This window comes from Mastomys coucha, unplaced genomic scaffold (assembly GCF_008632895.1).
Source record: "Mastomys coucha isolate ucsf_1 unplaced genomic scaffold, UCSF_Mcou_1 pScaffold1, whole genome shotgun sequence".
Lineage (NCBI taxonomy): Eukaryota > Metazoa > Chordata > Mammalia > Rodentia > Muridae > Mastomys > Mastomys coucha.
In genome coordinates, this window is record NW_022196891.1 from 44,311,580 (window position 1) to 44,334,758 (window position 23,179).

A 23,179-nucleotide genomic window follows, 5' to 3' on the forward strand; every position below is an offset into this window, starting at 1 on the left:
AGAGAGAGAGAGAGAGAGAGAGAAAGAGAGAGAGAGAGAGAGAAATTACAGATTATGGATTTTAAAGATTAGCATTTCCTAGCCATTTTGATTATATATGACTGTACACAAAGTAGCACTCTCTGTTCAAAAGAGCTTCTCTGTTCCAATATCAGAGCAGCAGTATTTAGAGTGCAGTGTGACAATATGACTTTAGGGAAACAACAGTAGTGTGGTAGTTTCACCTTCTTGCTGGCCTTTTGTCTTCTCTATCTATAACATTTTGATCAGTTTCACAGGAGCCAAAAAGACATACTGGCGGCGATAAGACTACATCTTCAATAAGACTAACAAAGAAAGATATTCACATGTAAAATTAAACTGTACCTACTTCTGCATTCTAGACTTTAAAACTGATAGATTGTAAATGTTGCTTTAATATGCTCAGATAAAGAGATATGATGGGATCCATGCTGAAGGTGTGGGGATAGGTGGCTTACCCTGAGTGCAGATGTTGCCTCTGTAACTATCATTAGGCCTAGGCCTGGAAGCTTCTAGCTGTGTCCAATCTCATATTTCAAGCTGACTGATTAAATAGATCTTCTCTTGATTCTGACTGAATTGATCTGGTTGACCTCAAACTGCCAGGTCCAGAATAGCCTTGGTGGGGACAGAATAACACAATTACAGTCCCTTGGACAGGGCCAGCAGACTTGGGCCTCCATTAGTGTTGATGGCCGCTATGGGCATAGGCTTTTTTTATGCAATAACGTACATATTTTACATTCTTCCTTTCAGGAAGGTCTTTCTTGCGAACGTTAATGATGAATCAGTGTAATCCGGTAGCAAGAGCACAGGAGGGAAAGGTGTAGCTAGTGGCCCAGCAAAATAGTAAACACTGGGTCCTTCAGACTGTGAAGAACTATAAAATCTTCAGTTCAAAATACATAATTTCTCAACTTTGTAAAAATAAGGATACAATACGAATTATGAGGGGCTTCACAAATCTAAAGAAACAAAGGCAGCTGCACTAATAAGCCAGCTTGTTAGAAATATACAAGGGGAGGCAGTTAGAAAAGCAGGCAGATTCCTGATCCAAGTTTATCCTGGGGCACAGCAAGGGTAGATCTAGGTATGGTAGAAATGGAAATTTCATGATGTGGTCCTACCCAGGTAGCTTATCCTCTGACTATTGTATATCTTAATTCCTATGGTTAACATATACCATGCTCTTCTAAAACTAAGGATGATTTGGGTTTCTTTTGAAAGAAAGTTACAACATCTAGTTTTTGTCTCATTATAAGATTTTGATCAAGGATATGTCTCTGCTGGATGAAAGAATGTGAAGCCTGTTCTCTTTGCTGCACATTATCGGAGATATATTGAATGAATAGGATCAATACAGCGTAAAAAATAAAATTACATTTGGTGTCTGAAAATTCAGGCCATAATTTAACGAATATGTAAAATTTGCCAACCTAACATCTCTAAGGAGCAATTATGTCATTATAACTATGAATTTTATATAGTCTATAGAAAGTTTTGACTCAATGTTTCTAGAATGTATTTATTTTAAATGAGAGATATTTCTTTAATTCAACACTTTGATATGAATATATTAATGTGATATTAAGCTGTGTTTTGAAATTTAAGGAAATAATTTCATTACATGTAAGTACCTTAAAAGGGAATGACTAATGTTGGGGCCCAAAAGCCCCTGGCATCTCAGTCTCCATCTTGTCCCTTGGTGACTATTAACTAACACTCTTTTGTCCCTTCCACTGTCTTGCTTCCATTCCTGCAGTTGACTCAAGACATTTTATGATAGGGGGCTTTCAGGACACTTTACAATGAGAACATTCCTTTCTGGACATTTTACTATGTGGACATTCCATTTGTGCTGATGTGTAACCAAGCAAAAATGCCTATTTGGCCAGTGCACCTGGGCAAATACCTTTGTGGTCTGTTGCTTTAAAAGCCCTTTGTTTCCCTAGAGTAGATGGAGACTTCATCAGAAGTTTTTGTCTTGTGTCCTTCTTTCATGTCTCCTGTTCCCAAATTTGTAGTTGCAGCTCCCTCTTCTTGAGAACCCCATTGTTTAAGTCCTAAAGGTCTGGACAATATTCTCATAGCATCCCATGAATTATTGATATGTGAAGTCCAATGATGTCCTGTCAAAAAAATGCAGACCTCATTGATCTTCTTTCAAAATAAACTGCATATTTAAATTATGCTTTTTATGCAAGAAATTAAATAATACCAGTCACATTTCAAAAGAAATAATAAAAAATCAAAATTATACTGTGAGTCGTGAACACATGTTTAAACAGATATCAGGACTTAACAATTAACATAGAGAATTATTTATGATTGCAGAGATTATCATGGAAATGAAACTGGCTTTGATGGAAGAAAACTGTCTGACTACTAATTATTTGTACATGTAACTTCTATTGGCCAGATGTAATATCATCTCAGAGGCTTACTGTGGTACATGCTCACCCTTTCTAGTTCTTTCTGAACTCTGGCTCATTCAACACAGCTGTTCTGGTTTAAACTACTCTGCAAGTTGACTGATTCTGTCTGGCTCCTTTTAGCATCTCACTGGATTGCTTTGCGTGGCCTCAAACTAACTCTGACAATTGTTTTTGGAATCTTTTGGATCCTTATTCTCTGGCTTCAACTGCCTCTACTGACCTGTACTGAAATAAATGAACTCACGAACAAACTGATTTCTACTACTTTGCATTCACTGCTCTGACTCCTAACTGGCTTTCTCTCCCTGACCTTCTTTTTAATAGCTTCTCTTTTCTGTGCTGTTCTGCTGTGCGTTTGGCATATCCTATCTCTGACTTATTCTGCCAAATCATTCTCTAGTTCATCACTCTGTCTGCCCTTCAATGAAAAGACACTTTCAACATAGTTTCTTCCATCTACAAAATAACTTTACCTCCATTGTTAGGAATTAAAGGTATATAATAAGGGTCTGTCTGCATTACAGTCAAATTGTTCAGTAGTCCAAGGCATGTCTGCATGCTGAAAAAATCATATAGACCTAGAAGATCTTTGGACATCATCCTTTGCCAGATCAGTCATGCTACTGGATTAAAATTCTTCTACAATCATCAGTCACAGTACTACCAAAGGTAGCACTGAAACTAACCAAGTTGTAACCCGTTGTTATGGCTCTGAAGGAAATGTGTGCCTATATTTCACACATGAAAGAAAAGATATGAGGGGGAAAATTTAGATAGAACAGAAGTCTTTTCTAAGTACTTTATTAAACATCCCTGCACTACTTGGCTGAGAGAGTGCAACGTGAAAAATTGCAGAGAGAATTCATGTCAGCAGAATGTCTTGGCAAGCAGTCACTGGACATGGAGAAGCAAAATCGCTGTCTTATTTATTTGTGACTCTTGGGAACACTAATATGAAAGTGACTAATATGGCATAATAGTTCCCAGAACCAATTAATTAATCATAGCATGTCATTAATAGGTATGCTCCTTGGAGGGTATATTTCATGCTCAGGGAAATTAAACCGTTTTATTATGATAAAGCTTTCACAGTCAAAATGTTTTAACTTTACATTTTAATGCTATTACTTAGATGGCCATTGCTTAAGTGATGGATGTATTTTTCTATGGTCGATAAGTGATTTGACATAGGAATATGTCTCAGTGTGTGTGTGTGTGTGTGTGTGTGTGTGTGTGTGTGTGTGTGTATGAGTGTATGAGTGTGTGTAAAATTTAAAAAAAACCTAGTTCTAGTTTTCTTAAATTATGCTTACTTGAATGTTTACTATATGTAATAAAATGAAATTCTGAAAGTTGATATTTCCCTTGTACCAAAGCTAAGAAGAAGAAATACTTTCTCAAAAACATAAGTTTCTGAGACAAAATCTCTTCAAGGAGAGTATTTCAAGAATAGTATAATTATATGTAAATTAAATAAAAAGAAACAAAGAATTTAGGCTGCATTTGACTATGATCAAATAGTTAATGAGGCCACAGTCAGACGATGCTAGCAAGTTCCATCAGTTAATTTTTTATATGTATAATCTGCATATTAGTATTCTACTTAATATACTCATCTCAAAAACAAGTACTCATCTCATCTCAAAAACAATAGCTAGCTGAAAGAATGCAAATGTTAATTACCTGTATTTAGTAATTCAACAATGTATATATATTTCAAAGTGTCACATTTTCATACAAAAGGCATAATATTATATCAAATAAAAATTAAATAACAAAAACAATATAACATATCAATAAATATTTATCACAATATAAAGATTCTTACAAATTACTCAGAAAAAAAGCACTACTATATCAAGCAGCATAGGCTATGGATTTGTAATATAGTTTAAATGCATATATGATGTGTTTATGGCATACATTTTCATCCTTATTTGAAATGATTGAGGAAATATGCCTCTATGTTGTGTAATAACAATGAGTTTTAACTAAGAAGTCAAACTTAAAATTAAATTTAATTAAATAAAAAATTTAAGTTTACTTAAAATAAATCTTTTAATGATTTATCTATTTTTTGAAAGCAAAAAGTTACTTAACTGTCACTCTTAGGAACTTTGCAATGTCTCTTTTCTACATAGAATAAATGAGAAATAAGTTTTGTTTCTTAGTTGAATCATTGAAGGTTCTTCAAGTATTTTGTAGATTTTTCTTTTATTATAAAATATTAATTATTTTATGAATATTTAGGCATAATCAAAATATCATGAAGTCACAAGCATCAACATTTTTTAAAAATTTCAATGTTTTATGGAAGCAAAAAGTATTTGTACATTGCACAAATCATTTTGCATATATTTTCTGTTTGCTTCTCTAATACACATTTGTCATTATGATATAATCAATAACCAGTTTCCATTCTGCCTAGAGAAATGTCACAATTAAAATGATAATTTTAATTTTTTTATGTTTTGATCATAGTTTCTTTATCCTGATAACTTCTCCAGTTTTTCTCCCATTTTAATTCAATTTAATGTTCTTTTTCTCTCTTAAAAGCAAAACATATGAAAAAAATCAAAGTTAAAGAAAAAATCTATAACGGCATGAATTTCCGTTCACCTTGGCCAATTACTCCTGAGACTGGGGCTTCTCCTGGAGTGTCAAACATATGTCCAGTGTCACTCTTTTGAAGAATTTAAAAATTAAAAATTCCCTCTTCCTTGGGTAGGGTCGGGATTTTGTGCCCAATTCTCCTTCTCTGTGATGGCCTATTGTCTAGTTTGAACTTGTAAAGGTATTGGGCATGCTGCCATAGTCTTTGTGAGTTTGTATGAGCATCAGCCTGTTCTGCCAGGGAAAGATGTTTTTCTCGGAGCATGCACATCTTCATATACTACAATCTTTCTGCCTTCTCATACACATCGATCCCTGAGCCTTGAGGAGAGTGGTAAGGAAAAGGCTTTTCACTTAGAGCTGAGTGATAAAAAGTCTACCACTCACTGCACCTTCTCCTTGTATTAGTTCATTTAGCTGAATTTGAGTAACAGGAGAGGGTACTCTTACCAATATTCAGCTAAATGAACATAGCAGTAAAGTGACCTCTAATGACATTTTGCCTAGATAACTGCTTTGTTCACCTATGTATTTCTATAGTGCTCTTTTCTTATCTCTTTAAAGCCTCCCTATGTTGATCTGACTTCATTGAGTTTTGCTGACAATCTATTTACAACTAAAGTATATAGTATGCTAGTTACTGACAACCCTCAACTGCACACACAACTGCAAAATAATTAGATGGTATTTTCTTATAATTTAAATTATAACTACATTTTCATTTGTGAATATTTGTTAAATTTTAATAAAGAATAAATTATGTGAAAAATATCTCTTTTCTTATCACTGATATGCTTACGTCTCTGTGAATGTGTGTATGTCTGTGTGTTTATAGAACTTGTCTGTTAGGGAACAAGTTATTGCTTCTAGAAACAGATCCATCAATTTTATTTTTCTGAGGAAAATATCGTACTTGCAATTTGCTTCATCCTATTCTGTGGAGGATCCAATGTTAATCCAAATGTCACCTATTACATGATAAGTCCTATGACAAGTAGCTACATTTGCCCTCTGTTGCATGATGCAATCCTTATGTAATTACTACCTCCATAATCTACCTAAACACCACTGTGATAAAACTTAAGCTCAAAAGGAGATAAAGAACAAGAAACCTTGTTTTGACATAGGCACCTATTGCTGATGTCCAGACAGAAACTTCAACTGTTCAACAAATGATTCCTACACTGATGTTTCTCTCTGATTCATAGCGTACTTACTTATAGAATCCAAACTGGAGCATCTAACACTTCAAAAGCCACTGAATTCAACTTAATTTTAGGAAGTTAAAATTGCTGATCACAGATGGATTATGGTCAAGATTCTATTTTGGGATAATGTTTCCTAAAGCCATAGAAGATAATATATTTTATAATGATTTTAAATTCTAGTGAAAACTAAACATTAGAAAATTTGCATATATTCTATATTATAGATTTTTCTTATACAGAAGGACTATCTTAATTATCATACTGATAATAAAATAATAGCCACAATGTATGAGAATTCTATATTTGATTGTATTATTGTGGGTATTTAACAATAATACCCACTCTTTTGGCAATGTGGCTTTTGTATTTCAATGAGGTAATTTACAGCAAAAGATGAATATTATTTCTCTAAGTAAAATTTTTGTTTTCATAGTTAATTCCAGTTGTTCATAATGTTAAGTAAAATATATTTCATGTTTCATAATTTTATTTAACTTCAAAGAAAACTTCAAGTAGAGCAGATATAGAATGTTCCTGAGTGTGTCCTGTACAAAATAGTTTGATGAGAGATGTTGATGTGCATTATATTCAACCATGATAACATCATTCTTCAGTATTCTCACATCTGTTCTTTCCTATGTTACCTTCTTTAATTCGTGCTTCATTTTTTTTTTCAGTATTTGAGGGGCTGCTGCCTAATTTATAAATACTAGAGCTATTGCTTGTTTTTAATAAAATGTGAGACCTTGGCTGACACTGATAATAAAATAGAATGAATAAAAATTTAATTACAAATGACTGCAATATGTTTAGTGTAAAATATAGCTCATGACACTGGCAGGTTAATAGTGACAGGTAGCTTGGCAACTTGAAATTCAGTCAATTTCATACAGTCTTCAACATCCTTGTTCTAAAAACTAGGTAATAATAATATCTCTAAAATTATTCAGATAGTTGTTCAAGAAAAAGTACTTATGTATGTAAACAGGCACAAAAACCAATATGTGCCTGTTGCACAACACTGCAGGGGCATAGCACAAAAGGATCCTGTGATTATGCTGGTCAACATGTCCAGCCAAATTATGGTTCAGTGAGAGAACATGTCTCAGAAAAAAATCTGTAATGAGACTGGGTAAAGCACCTAATATTGACATACTGCCTCCAAACACAATTTTAGAGATACAGTGCATACATGTGCACGCACAGGCATGAAAATGTATATATATATATATGTACAACATACAAGTACAAATATACAACTGAATAAATTATGATAAGACTGATACTTAAAATAAGAATCCCTGTTTCACTTTGGACTAACTTGTGCTCTATATTCCTCTGGTATAATTGTGACTGATAATCTTGAAAGTAAGTACTAAAATGCCTCTCTCTTAACTAAGTTTTGCATGGAGACTAACTGTATGTTATCTGTATATGACTTTATTATGAGAAACTCCTCACATACACAAACCTTTTTAATTTTTGCTTAACTTATGCCAAACTGTTTTGGGGATATGAAGTATCTACTAAGTATTTATGTCTGTGAACTGCACATTGATTATTTGATATGGCTGTGACAAGAATTTTTCTACAGAGTTACATGCAGGATTTTCAGATGTTTCAACTTTACTGTCAATTAATATTGCTTTTACATCTTTATAAATAATATTCTGCAAGATTTTTGTTGTCATAAATATGCAAACATATTACTAAATGGTCCAACTTAAAGATTTTAGGTAATGAGACTGGTGTATGAACTATTTCTTTCTACTTATTTTTTAATATGTGTTATGGTAATGGCTATTCCTGGTTGTCAACTTGATTATATCAGGAATGAACTACAATCCAGAATTAGAGGTCTCACTTGTGATTGAAATCTTGAGGATGGAGGGCACAAGTGTCTGACTTGGATCTTGGCATGGAGATCTTGAGGCATAGTGGCCATAAAAAGCTTAGGCCCATACAAGGTAGCCCATGGCTTTAATCCTAGGAATCTAAGGCAAGGAGTTCAAGGTCATCCTGGGGCAAAGTAAATCTTGGTGGTACACAACTTTAATCTGGACCACACTTTCTGCTGGAGACCTACACAAAAACATTGGAAGAAAGAAGATTTGTTCTTCTTTGCTGCTAGCATCTACTTGCCAGCACATCTGTTGGAATCTACTTCTACAGAAAAGCAGCTGAAACAACTAGCCTTGTGCAACCAAGCAACTACTAGATTCTTGGCCTTCCAATTCACAGCTAACCCATTATTGGGGAGTTGAACTACAGCCTGAAAGTCATCATAATAAATTCCTTCAATATAGAAAGGCATTCCATACTTTCTGTGACTCTAGAGACCCTGAATAATACAGAAGTTGGTACCAGCATAGTGGGTTATTCCTGTGACAGCTTGACCATGTTTTTGGGAGGACTTTGGAACTTTGAGCTAGAAAAGCCATTGGGTGTTAACAAATCTGTGGGTGTTCTGTAGGAGTTTGGAAGGAAATGTTGAGAACAGTGCAAATGATGGAGGCCTGGCTTTCAAATTTCAGAGGGAAGGTCGTGAAGATTCTGTGGTTTTGATTAGCTGGGGCTGAAGAATCAGCTGTTATTAATAAGATACCAGAACGACTAAAGTGAAACCTTTGCATTACTGGAACTATTGGTATTGGTTAGCTGGAGCTAAAAAATTAGGAGTGATTAAGAAGAGACCAGCATCACTGCAGTGATATCTTCTGTGAAGTGTTTACTGAAAGCACAAAGAAGCTGTGATCCTGAGATAGTCAATGTTGTACCTCATGCTATGTATGGCTAGTCTTGGGTAATGTGTAAGAGTCACCCAGGTAGTACTGATTTTGAAGGTATGAAGGGATCATAAAGAGCAGCTGAGGCTTGGCACTGTGAGAAGCCATGGAAGGTCATTGGTGAAGGTGTAGCCTCAACTGTAGTTTATGTTCTAGGACAGAAGGGTTCAATTGTTTTGTGTGTCAACATTACACAAGCTGGAGTTATCACAGAAAGAAGCCTCCCTTGAGATAATGCCTTCATGAGATCCAGCTGGAAGGAATTTTCTCAATTAGTGATCAAGGGTCGAGGACCCATTGTGGGTCAAGATATCCATGGGCTGGTAGTCCTGAGTTCTACAAGAAAGCAAGCTGAGCAAGCCAAGGGAAGCAAGCCAGTAAGTAACATCCCTCCGCGGCCTCTGCTTCCTGACCTGATTGAGTTCCAGTTCTGAAAAGAAAGTTGTAGAAAAAGCCCAAGATGACAAGTTTGTCATGTTGCTTTTTAAAAAATTATTTATTTATTGTTTTTGGTTATTTTGTTTTGTGAAATGGTGTATTGCTATATAGTGCAGTCTGACACAGAACTCTTTTGTAGACAGAGCTGATCTCAAACTAAATGTGTTTTCTCCTCAGACTACACAGGTCTTTGACTACAGATCCAAAGCACAAAATCTAGTTTCATGGAACGTCTTGAAAGAATTAATAATTTTAAAAGACGTTGTATTTTAATATATCATTGTCTATGTGTTTACAGGCATATTACAGAAGTATACCAAGGACATTCTGCATTTTAACTTCTTTATTATTTCATTTTTTTTTTAGAAATTATGATGTCTGTCCAAGAGATTATAGTATCACATGATAATCATTAAACTATAATATTCTTAATTGAGATGATTATTGAAATTCTAGAAATAAACACAATACTCTTAAACTAAACACTGTTAAAAGATATTAACCATTGTAAACAATTATTTAGAGTTTCCTGAGATTTACATTCTAGTAACTATGTAAAGTAATATATAGTACTTTAGTGAAATATATAGGATGTCAGACAATTCTAAGGTATAAAGTGATACAAGACAAAAGAAAGTGTTTAGGCTGGTATATTGAGGGCTTTTTTGGAATATATGTAAAGAATATAAGAATTTGAGAAAATGTTTAAGAAAAAATATAATTGATGAAGCACTAAAGATCAATATAAAGATTTACATATTCATATATTCATAGGACACAAATGTATTGCTATATGTCTGAAAGTTTGCAAAAATGTGAAAATCAAATTGAAAAATAGAAAAAAAAGAGATGTAATGAGATATGGTTTCTGTTAGATGGCATGTGTCTACTGCATTTGATAAGGATGTAACAGTAACTAGGAGAAGGTATTTAAGGGTGTTTAACAGAACTCATATCATCTGAGTTCCTGTGTTGAGACTGTTATAAGTGGTTGTAAAATTACGGAACTATAAAATAATTCAAGTAAAAAAAAATAGTTCTTTGACACATGAGTATTGATACAGAGAAAAATCCGTTAATGAAACTGATGTATTATTTCCTGAGTCAATGGTGAATGGTACCATGACAGGAAAATCATTTTCCTCCAGCCACGAGCTCCAACATAGTTTGTCAGATCCTAACGTAGACTCTTCAATTACAAGTGGCCCTGGACACATATACATGCAGCAAAGATAAATGGAGTGAGTAGTCTATACACATACTATACAAATTTACACACATGCATATATGTAATATGCATACATGAATCAATAATAAAGGGAGATCAGAACTTGGAAATGAGGACACAGATGGACTTGATATAGAAAAACGTTGTGTTCAAATATGAAATTTTCCAAAACGAGAAAATGATTTTTGAAAAGAAATTAAAAAGAACAAATTTCACAATTAAATATTTAGAAAATATGGACAACTTAAAACGTCAAAGTATGTCAAGACATTCACCTTCATCATCACTATTTGTTGAAAGTACTTTCACTATAATTTTTTGTCAGATAGTTAAGCAAAATATGGCAGATGAGTGTCTAATGATTTCCATGTCTATATTTAAGTCTGTGTGAAGGAGAAGTATGAGAAATGAAAGGATTACAGGTGGCAAAATTTCAATACAAGTGATGGTAGTTTTGCAGAACATATATGTATACAAGTGTGTGTATGATGTATATGTGTATATATGACAAATTTTTATACAACAATAAAACAAGATACCAATAAAACAATCAAATGGTTTTAAACACAAAGCTGTCACTCTATATAAGCAATCTTAAAGTGACTGAATTTTTAGCATTTATGTTTTTTCTGTACACAATAATTTAATGATCACTTCCTGTCACGTTTTTGTGACTTTAAATATCACTATCATCTATCTAGCAATAACTGTCGATACCAAAATGCATCATGGTTACTGAAAGAGAGAACTGCAAATGAAAAAACTGAAACATAGTTTTGTTTCCTGACTCCATTTATAGAGTTTTTCTATAACTGGTAGAGTATTGACAGATATGTAAAATAATTTTTGTAAAGCTTTTATTTGCACAGAGAAAAAAGCAGACAAAATGATCATTGATTTACCATCTCTTCCAGATCAAACTTAGTGTCAGGAGACATGCCCTTATGAATTGTGAAATGAAGTGTGGGTGTTCTCATTAGGATATTAGTTTCTTTTGAAGAACAACAAGATTAGACAAACATAATACAATTTGGTGAAGGCATTCCACAAAATATTTCTGTTACTCATTTTTAGAGAGCTTAAGGGGATTTTAAGGCAAAGATTAAATGATTACAAAGCCATTACTACTTGGTTTCCAATAAAGCAAGGTGTATATTTTACCCTAACAATTTTGTCAATACTACAGAAAGATAAACATTTGAAACTTAATGTGATTTTAGGTGCTCTAGGAATTGCAATTGGCTAGGCACCTAAGGAAAACAATCTCTTCCTTCTCAAGCAAACTGCTTGGACTCTCCGACTTTTTTCCACCTCTGTAGGCTTTAAATGCATTGCTTTAAATATACATTTTTGTTCCTTTGCCTCAGATCTGAAATGATTCTCTTTCAATGGATTACTATGACAAAGGAGGCTATGGAACATGCTAGAATATGTAGAATCTGGCTAGTGGAGTATCCCAACTAGTGTTTGGAAAGATTCATATAACTAGACCCCAGTTCAATCTTGCTTTCTTTGCTGATCTCCCTCATGATGTAAAGCTGCCTTCAACACAGACTCTTCCTATTGTGATGTATCTGCTCAGTGTCCTAACTTACATAAAACTTGAATCAAAATATATATGGGATCATTTAAGGAGTAACCATCAAATATTGTTTTTCAGAACAATGCAAGTATAGCTTATAAATTATCAACATCATGCACTTACATTGTGTCATTAGGCTGTAAAGGAATTAAGTCTGTTATTTTAGTTTCTACTCACCAGATCATTGGAATATTTTTATTACTAATATACATATTAATAGAAGCAAATAATTTTGAGTCAGTTAAAAGAAAACATTAGAATCAACATTTAGAATATGCTCTACATTCCAGTTAAACTATCTTCTATCATGTCACTGAATACTTGAAAGTCATAATGTCTTGAAAATAGTTTGAAATGGCTTGGAAGATAAATACCCATAAATGAGCGATCACAAATGACTGGCACTGATAGAATAAAAAATTGCATGCACAGTTTGCAATTCTTTTCTACCAGATAAACATAACTGTTAAAACACTATCAGATTGAATGGGCTTATTACATGTAATATGTATGAATTTATTCTTTCGATCCTTGAGCTAAAAAATAAAAAAAAAAAACACAATAGCATTTCTAGGGAAACAAACAAACAAAAACTACTTTAGTTATATTCAAAAGACGTTTCTTAAACATGTTTCCAATTAATCACTATAATCTCATCCCACAGTCACATCTCTGACCCATAATTGTTCATGTTTGAAAGAATTACAGGAATGGAAATGGAGAGGAGCCTGAGGAAAATGTCCAGAAACATGCCAAGGTAGGATCCAGCTCAAGGGGAGGTCCCAAGGCCTGACACTATTACTGAGGCTATGTAGCACTCACAAAAAAGGACCTATCATGACTGCCCTCGGAAAGACCCAACAAGCAGCTGAAAGAGTCAGATGCAGATATTTATACCCAACCTATGGACAGAAGCAGCTGACCCCTATTGTTGAATTAGGGAAAGCTAAAAGAAGCTGAGAAGAAGGGTGATCCTGTAGGAGGACTAGCAGTCTCAATTAATCTGGACTCCGGAGATCTCTCAAGCACTGGACCACCAAACAAACAGCATACACCAACTGATATGGGGCCCCCAACACACATACAGTAGAAGACTTCCAGGTCTGTGTTCATTTAGAGTTGATGCACCTAACCCTCAGGAGACTGGAGGCCTCAGGGAGTTTAGAGGTCAGGTGGGGTGGGGTGTGGGGGCAGCCATGTGGATACAGAGGGGTTGGAGAGGAGGTATGGGATGTAAAACAGTTGGAGGGTAGATGGAGAGAAGGAATAGAATATGGACTAGCATAGAATATGGAATAGATAGAATATGGAAAAGTAAATTAATTTAAAAAGTGCCTATTCAATTCCCGGTGAAGGAAAAAAAAACAACCACAAAATAATTACAGGTAAATGTCCCTCATGGAGTCTCCTGGAATATTTTTATTACTAATGTTAAGATTTTGATACTGATATGCTTTTTATTGAACTTGAGTACAGAAAAAATAATTATAAAATAGTACAATGTTTACTTAGACAATAAAATATAATTAAAATGGGATAATATATATTATATAAAGTCCATAAAAATATTTATTTGCAGACAAATTTCACCTACATAATTGACACTGATACTGAGAAACATAATTTTTAAATATAAATCTAATTTTCATCTTATTCAAAAAATTTAGTATTTCTGTGAACATGGATTATTATTGACTTTGTGCTGTATTAGAAAAACTTATTCATGAAAAAAGTCAGCTATCATTACTTCATGGGTGTATAACATTTTTTTGACAAACAAAAATCTGTCTTTAGAATGGATGGTATATGTACTTGATAAACCTTAATACATAAATAAAAATTACTATAAAATATTGTCATATAAATAGAAACTGCAAACCAAGATTTTAGATTTAACAAATATTTTACTTATTATGTGTGTGTGTGCATACATGCTTGTGTTTTTGTGTTTATACAGTAAAGTAAGTACAAAGACAACATAGTCATCCACTGGGTGAATCATGTGTATACAGGAAGGAAGCATTTTATGAGATCTTTAAATAAGTAAAACAAGAAAGAACAAAGAGTTCTCCTGTTACCAGAAGGGAGAACTTCCACCTTTATTTTGAACAGATCCTTCAGTTCATACAGATATCACAAAACAGAAATCATTCCTCTTTCTGGGCTTCAGTAAAAGCCTAGTCTTCCAAGCACTGGCTTTGTATTTTACAATTACAATTGTAATGAAACTGGGGCATCTGTATTCTTGGTCAGCCTGTCATGCCAATGTCATACAGTATGATCTGAGAAATCTCTTACACGGTTTTCCCTGTGGCTTATGACTAAGGACTCATTTCTGTTACTACTGTGAGGATCTGTCTCTCTGAGTACTCACTGATCCTGTCTTGTGCAGACACCATGTACTGGAGATATTAAAGTAATCTGACTGAATTATAATCTGTAATTTTTACAATGAAAGTTGTACAATCTCTTTCATTTCATTAAAGGTTTGATTCATTTTATGTGTGATGGCCTCTTCTAAAGCCCCCATTCCATTTGTAATTATCAGTTTCTGAAACACAAAGATTAGATTAGATTATAACTACTCATTTTTGTTTAAATATATTATATGGTCAGGTTTGTCAAAGTAAAAAGAACAATAGGCTGTTCTGTAACATCTTTAAAGGAATTCATTGCTTCACAAAGGAAGAAAACTCTTCTCCAATTGTAAACTTAAACCCAGTGCATTATATAAGTCACTACATAGAATACACATGTAACTTCATTGCTATAATTAATAAAGGATTACTCTCAGATACATGGGGAAAATATTTATACAATCAAGACTCCATGTTTTACTGAATTGCTGAATTTGTTTTCATTTTTTACATTATAATTAATATAATGCATAATTCCTCCCTACTCTTTTTATTAAGTAAGATTTTTTTCTTCAGTTTTTCTGATTATATTGAAAGCATGGTTTAAACTATTTCTCCAGTTTCCTTTTTTTATGCTTAGTCATTTTTTAATTGGGTATTTTATTTATTTACATTTCAAATGTTATCCCCTTTCCCATTCCCTCCTCACCCCCAGAAACCCCAAATTCCTACCCTTTTCTAATTCAAAAGACTCCAGTATACTCCTAGTTACTCTCTTTCAAATTTGTAAACACTTTTTCATTCGTTGCTTTTACAGACATGTATGCTTACTTCTAAATACCAAAATACAGCCTGCACAGTCAGTGTAAAATTATTTGCATATGATTTCAAGGCTGACTATTAGGTGTTAGAAACCCAAATGCTGTTCCTCTCACTCTTGGCATTTTTTTTTTCATTGCCTGTAATCCCTAGTGTAGAGTGGAGTACTCTGGCCTTGCTCATCCACTTGAGCATGTCCTTGGTCATTGGTGCTTAGTGTTGATGAGTTCTTATCAGTGAAGTCACATGAGTAAATTTTTTTTAACATTTTTGTTTAAGTTAAATGAAATCTCACTTTTCTGCCTAGTAGAAAGATGCATCTTGCTAAGATTTTAAATGTCTGAATGTTGTTTAGGATAAAGATCCTTACAATTTATAAATACTCAAATCAAGCATCATACTTACATATTCGTTTGATTGTACAGACATTAAGTACTCAAAATAATTTTGTAAATTTCACTACATTTATCTTTAATATCATGGGAACAAATTTTCAGGACTTCAGACTTGTTCATGAATCAAATTTTAAATTTCACTAGATGCATTATCAAATTATAATTTTCTCAAAAAGAATGAACTATGAATAATAAACATTTCAAATCACTAGTGTTTATAGATAATAGATTACTTGTAACATTTATCCATCCTTAACTTCTTTCCTAATAGTTTTATATTTTTTTCTTTTTTCAGATTCATATTTTAAAAATTAAACTATATTTAATAAATTCATGACAAATTGGGAGCTAGAGTATTCAGGGGACATGAGCCACCACTTTCCCCTCAGAGAACATAAGTTTAATTCTTATAACAGAACCCAAGTAGCTCAGGACCACTTGCATCTTCACCTCCAAGGATCTGACATATTCCTCTTATCTCCACAAGCACTTACAGTCTTGGGGCATACAGTTGCATTCATAGCCATAAATATAGATAAGTAAAAATGACATAAGTTTTAAAATATTTAAACAATCAAGAAACATTCTAACTAGACTTTTTTTATAAACTATTCTTTAGAATAAGCAAAATTTGTATTCCTGAGTACTGGGCCACAGCTTTATTTAGGAAATTGACTCAATATTTAATTACATACAAATAAAGAGTTAGACAATTTGTAAATGCAATAATATAGGACATTAATAATTTGCAGGGAAAATTAATGTGAATGAATGACAAGTAGATGAGAAGCTGAGTATCCACAGGGCACAATACTCATATGTATGTTAGAGAGTTAGGAAGGTCCTTGGTACCTAGGTCCTAGAAGCTGGAATCTTCAGAATATTAAGTGGGTCTTTTTGGTGTTTCAAGGATCTCCCAGTTAAATTTCCAACTAAAATTAATTAGCAATGAAATAGAGCAAATATATTCTTACTAGCAAATAATTTTTAAAATCAGAAAATCTATATTTCCATAATTTAGGAGCATTTGTCAAATAATAAATGAAAAAGAAGGGGAGGCAGAATAGGAAAGAATTGGGGGTAGGACCAAGGGAAGGATGCAGTGAGTGGGATGTAAAGAGAGGTAAAAATTAAAATTAGATTAAAAACTGAAAACAAATAATGAAATATGTTAAAGTTTGGGTCAATATTTAACTTCAATGAGTTTTAAACATGAAATTGAAAAGCTTCTGTAATATAAATGACATAGTCAATCGGACAAATCAGTACCTATAGATTGGGGAAAAAAATCTTCACTATCCCCTCAAAGAACTCAAGAAGCAAACCTCCAAAAACTCAAACAACTTAATCAAAAAATGGGCTATAGAACTAAACAGAGAATTCACAGAAAAGGAATCTTGAATGGCTAAAAAGCATTTAAAGAAATGTTCAAAGTCCTTAGTGATCAGGGAAATGCAAATCAAAATGACTCTGAGATTCCACCTTACACCAATCAGAAAGGTTAAGAACAAAAACTCAGGTTGACAGCACATGTTGGTGAGAATGTGGAGAAAGAGGAACACTCTTCCATTGCTGGTGGGATTGAAAATTGATACAACCACTCTGGAAATCAATCTTGAGGTTACTCAGAAAATTGGAAATAGATCTATCTGAAGACACAGCTATACCACTCTTGGGCATAAACCCAAAAGATGCTGCACCATGCCACGGGGGCACAAGTTCTAGTATGTTCATAGCAGCCTTGTTTGTTATAGCCAGCAGCTGGAAACAGATGTCCCACAACAGAAGAATGGATACAGAAAATGTGGTTCATTTATACAATGGAATACTATCATCTATTAAGAATGAGGACATCCTGAGTTTTCCTGGTAATTGATAGAACTGCAAAATATCATCCTAACTCATACCCAAAAAAGCATGCATAGTATGTACTCACTAATAAGTGGATATTAGCCAATAAATAAATAAAATAAAATACAGAATACCTAGGGTATAATCCACAGAATTCAAGAAGTTTAGCAAACTGAAGGACAGAAGTGAAGATGCATTAATCCCACTTTGGAGGGAGAAGAAAGTAATCATGCGGGCAGAGAAAGGGAGGGCCCTGTGTAGGAGAGAAAGAGGGAGGGGAAAACCAGAACATGATCAGGTATTGGGGGAGTAAGAGGAATGTTCTGAGGGTCAGCAGAAAAAAAATGGAAACAGGCAACCTCTGGAGGTAGGGGGACCCTCTAGGATGTACCAGAGAATTGGGAGGTGAGAGATTCTCAGGGCGCAAAGGGAGGGACCTTAAATAATATGCCCAATAGTGGGGAGAGGGAACTTGAAGAGTCTACATCCAGCAGAAAGACAGGGCATTAAGTGGTGCACAGGGACATAACTGAGAAGAGACAGAGGGAGAGGGGGTCCAATGACTGGCTCAAATTGGGATCCAGCTCAAGGGGCTGCTCCAATCTGATACTATTACTGATGATATAGTATACTTTCAGACATGAGCCTAGCATGGCTGCCGTCTAAGAGGCCCAGCAAGCAGCTAAAAGTCAGATTCAGATATTTATACCCAACCAATGGACAGAAGCTGGGGACACCTGTGGTGTAATTAGGGTAAGGCTGGAAGAAGCTGGGAAAGAGAATGACCCCATAAGGAAAACTAACCTGGACCCCTGAGATCCCTCAGAGTGTAAGACACCAACCAGGCAGCATATACTAGATGCTATGAGGCCCCTGACACATAATGCTGGACAGACAGCACAGGACTGCTTGATCTGGCCTCCGTGAAAGCACTTAACCCTTGAAAGACTTAGGCTCTAGGGAATAGGGAGGTCTGGTGTGGTGGTGGTGATGGGGACATCTTATTGGAGACTGGGGAGGAAGAATGGGATGAGGAACTATCAGATGGTGACAATGACTTGACTGTAAAAAAAAAAAGGTTTATTCATCATCAATTAAAAATTATAAAAAATGAAAATAAAACTTGTTTCTTCCAGGACTTGAAGTCCCTGACATTGTATCTTTCACTTGCTTGCTTAGAGTAACACCAAGATAGTTTATATTATTTTTGCCTATTGTGAAGGATGTTGTCTTCCTTACTTCTTTCTTAGCACAATTATCATGGTATAAAGGAGGGATACTGAATTCTTTCAGTTATTTTTGTATCCAAACACTTTGCTCAAGGTATTTACCAGTTGGGGAAGTTCTCTGGTAGAATTTTTGTGTTCAATTATGCATACCATCATATCATCTGCAAATAACAATATTTTGATAAATTTCCTTTCCAATTTATATCTCTTTGATCTCCTTTAGTTGTCTTATTGCTCTAGCTCTAGTTGCAAGTACTTAATTGAAGAGATAGAAGAGAATGGGCAGTTTTACCTTGTCCATGGATTTCGCAGAATTACTTTTTTTAATTAGATATTTTCTTTATTTACATGTCATATGATTTTTCTTTTCCCAGTTTCCCTTCCCAGGAACAAACAAACAAACAAATAAACAAAACCAACAAGAACAAACCCCTGTTGGCTCCCCCATCCCCATGCTTGCCACCCCACCCTCTCCCACCTGTTGGCCCTGGCATTCCCCTACACTGGGGCACAGAACCTTCACAGGACCAAGCACCTCTCCTCCCATTGATGATTGATTTTGCAATCCTCTACTATACACATGCTGCCAGAACAATCAGTCCTACCATGTATACTCCTTGGTTGGTGGTGGTTGAGGCCCTAGGAGCTCTGAGGGTACTAGTTAGTTCATATTGTTGTTCATCCTAGGGGGCTGCAAACCCTTTAGCTCCTTTGGTCCTTTCTCTAACTCCTTCATTGGGGACCCTGTACTCAGTTCAATGGGTGGCTGTGAGCCTCTACATCTGTATTAGTCAGGTACTGTCAGAACCTCTCAGGAGATAGGTATATCAGGCTTGCTTGTCCTTCCTTCAATCTCTACTCCATAGTTAGTCTCTGCAACTCCTTCCATGGGTATTTTGTTCCCCATTTTAAGAAGGAATGAAATGTCCACATTTTGGTCTTCCTTTTTTCTTGAGTTTCTTGTGGTTTGTGGGTTGTTCTTTTCCATTTAATCTGATGTTGGTTCTAGGCTTGCTGTTACTGTGTTTAGGTATGATCTTTCCAAGGAAGTTAACATGAGGGGGGTGTTAGATTTTTTTCAAAGGAGTTTTCAAATAAGATGATCAAGTTTTTGTTGTTGTTTTTAATTTTTATGGTTGATTATGTTGATGGATTTTCATATATTGAACCACCCCTGCATCCTTGGATTGAAGCTCAATTAATCATGGTAGATAATGTCTTTGATGTGCTCTTGGAATTTGTTTGTGAGTATTTTATTGAGTATTTTTGTAGCAATGTACATGAGAGAAATTGGTCTGAAATTCTTTTTCTTTGTTGAATCTTCCTGTGGTTTAAAAATCAGAGTGACTGAAGCCTCATAGAATGAGTTTGCCAGAGTTCCTTCTGTTTCTATTTGGGTTGAATATTTTGAGGAATATTGATATTAGCTCCTCTTTGAATGTATGGTAGTATTCTGCACTAAAACCAAATTGAAGGAGATATCGGAAACAGAAGGATCTCACATGTTCATGTATCTATAGAAATAATATTGTTTAAATGGTAATTTTACTCAAAACAATCTAAAGATTTGATGCAATCCACATCAAAATTCCAACATAATTCTTTACAGATCATAAAAGAACAATTCTCAACTTCATGTGGGAAAAATATCCTCAGGATAGCTAAAACAATCATATGAAAGAAATGAACACCAGGAGGAATCACTATCGCTGTAAATCAAAGGACACCATCAGTAGGACAAAATGAGAGCCTACAGATTGGAAAAGAACTTCAACAACCCTACATCTGAGAGGGCTAATATCCAAAATATATAAAGAATTTAAGAAGTTAGACAGCAACAACAAAAATATCCCAGTTAAAAAATGGTTAGAGAGCTAAACAGAGAATTCTCAACAGAGGAATCTTTAATGGCTGAGAAACACTTAAAGAAATGTTCAAAATCCATAGTCATCAGGGAAATGCAAATTAAATGACCCTGAAATTTTACCTTACACCCATCAAAATGGCTAATTTCAAAAACTCAAAGGGACAACATAACTGGCAAGGATGTGAAGCAATAAGAACACTCCTTCATTGGTAGTGGGAGTGCAAACTTGGACAACCACTATGGAAATCAATTTTGCAGTTTCTCAGATAATTTAGTAATATTTCTACCCCATGTCCCCACTATATCATTGCTGGGTAATACACAAAGATGCCCCAACTTCCCATTAAGACACTTGCTCAGATGTGTTCATAGCAGCTTTATGTGTAGTATCCAGAAACTGGACACAATCTGGCTGTCCCTTATCAGATGAAATGATAAAGAAAATATGTACTACTCAGCTGTACACAATGGTAGCTATTAAAAACCCAGAAATCATAAAATTTGCAGGCAAATGGTTAGACATAGAAAAAAATCAACCTGAGCAAGGTAACGTAGACCCAAAAGGACATGCATGGTATGTACTTGATAATAAACGTTTATTAGACATAATGTACAAGATAATGGTTCTGCAACTAACCATTCTTTGCATCTAGGCAGATGCAAAGAAACCCTATAACAAGGAAATCCTAATGGAAGATGTTCGAATCTAACACAGAAAGGGATATAAAACAGATATGAGATTGAAGGAGGGTGAAAACTGGGTGGGGAGCAGACAGGATGGAAGCAGATGTAGGGAGAGCAGGGAAGAAAGAATGGAAATCTGGGGTTGACAGGTAAGGCATCTCTAGGACTTGCCTAAGACCTAGATTAGACTCCAGCTGAGTGAGACTGGGGGATATGGATCTTGAAGAGTTCACTTCCTGTAGCCAGGCAGGACTCCCAGTGGAGGGATAAGGACAGCAAGCCACCCACAAAACCTTTGACCCAAAATGAGTTCTTCCTACAAAATGTGCAGGGACAAAAATGGAGCAGAGGCAAAGGTAATGGCCAGTCAATGATTGCCCCAAACTGCGACCCATCCCCTAGGCAAGAACCAGTCCCTGGCAGTAGTAATAATACTCTGCTGTGCTTGAAGACAGGAGCCTAGCATAACTGTAATTTGAGAAGCTCCACCCAGTAGCCAATGAAAACAGATGCAGAGACTCACAGTCGACTATTTAGATGGGACCAACACTTGATAGGCAGAGACAGGTGTGGGGAGCCGTAAATCTTGAGAGGCATTCGCCATGGCAAGATGGCGCCTACTTCCGCTGTTAACGCCTAGTGGACAACTGTTTGCGCAAACTGTTGGCGCATGTGCGTAGAGTGAAAAGGACGCCATGTCACGGCCCATCCTGGGGCATTACGTAGGGTAATGAGCGAACAGCCAATCATGAGCAGACACACCACGCTGTGGGCAGATACGCGCACTGTGGTGTATATAAGCAGTGCGGATTTTGGGCTCGACCCCCTTTTTCACTATGGATGGAGACAAATAAACAGTTGCTGCAGAAGGAACCTAGTGTCCGCGTGTCTTCTTCCCGACGAGAGGACCACGCGGGCTACAGACAGGCTGTTTTCTGAGTTCGAGGCCAGCCTGGTCTACAGAGTGAGTTCCAGGACAGCCAGGGCTACACAGAGAAACCCTATCTTGAAAAAACAAAGCAAGCAAGCAAGCAAGCAAACAAACAAACAAAAACAAATCAAATAGAACTAGAAAGTGAAATCAGTGTTTTTCACTTTTATAACTAATGTGTGTGGGGACGACACACACGTACCATGTCACATTTGTGGATGTCAAGGAAATTTTACTAAGTAGTTTTCTCCTCCTACTGTGTCTTCTAGGAATAAAAACACAGGTCTTCTGGCTTACCCATAAAGGGCTTCTTCCTTCTCATGAGCCCTAATGCAAACATAGTTTTAGAGTCACAGACATATTTTCCTCTAATTGGAAACAAAACTAAATTTTTTTATTCAAGCAGCAATATATAATAAATGATAAAATGATAATTAAAAAGTAAATGACTATATCTGAATAAGTTTTCCTGCTAAAAACAAAAGTATTATTATTTTTGTTACATTTTTATCCTCAGAGACTAGGCAACCGAAGCTTAGTTTAATATAAGTTTAATATAACATGAAATTTTTTATGTGATACAGAGAACAATGTAAATAGGAGTAAATTAAGCAGTACTTTGTAAGGAAAAAGAAACAAATAGCACATGAAAATTTCCCTGAAGGAGTTGAAGAGCTTGTCTCCAAGGTAACTCCCAACTCTTAAATTTGTATTATTATCAAGCAAAATTACAAG

At 35.1% G+C, this 23,179-nt stretch overlaps 1 long non-coding RNA gene across 1 annotated transcript; it reads right to left on the minus strand.

The window, feature by feature from the left end:
* Nucleotides 1-1,838: 1,838 nt before the first annotated feature.
* Nucleotides 1,839-22,140, minus strand: LOC116070481. Its single transcript, XR_004110419.1, has 2 exons — nucleotides 22,037-22,140; nucleotides 1,839-2,150 (listed from the first exon to the last, which is right to left on the minus strand). It is a non-coding gene; the product is annotated as an uncharacterized LOC116070481 (long non-coding RNA).
* Nucleotides 22,141-23,179: the final 1,039 nt, after the last annotated feature.